Genomic DNA, 256 nt, shown 5'->3' with positions numbered 1-256 from the left:
AACCCCGGCATAGACCCTCCTCGAACTGACGCCTGGCGGTTCCCCAAACCCTCTCCCTCTTCCAGCAGGAAACCCCGGAGTGGGGAGGGGGTGGGCGCGGAGGGAGACGCGCCGGGCCCCGAGTCCCTGGCTGTCACCCCCCCCTCCCCACCTAGGCTGCCAGCATCCGGAGCCGCGTCCCCACGCCCGCCCCGCGCGCACACACGCGCACACACCGACTCACGCTCGCACGGACACACTCACACCCGCACGCAGA

Source organism: Suricata suricatta, chromosome 7 (genome assembly GCF_006229205.1).
Source record: "Suricata suricatta isolate VVHF042 chromosome 7, meerkat_22Aug2017_6uvM2_HiC, whole genome shotgun sequence".
NCBI classification, from domain to species: Eukaryota; Metazoa; Chordata; class Mammalia; order Carnivora; family Herpestidae; genus Suricata; species Suricata suricatta.
Note: the sequence above shows the minus strand (reverse complement) of the source record.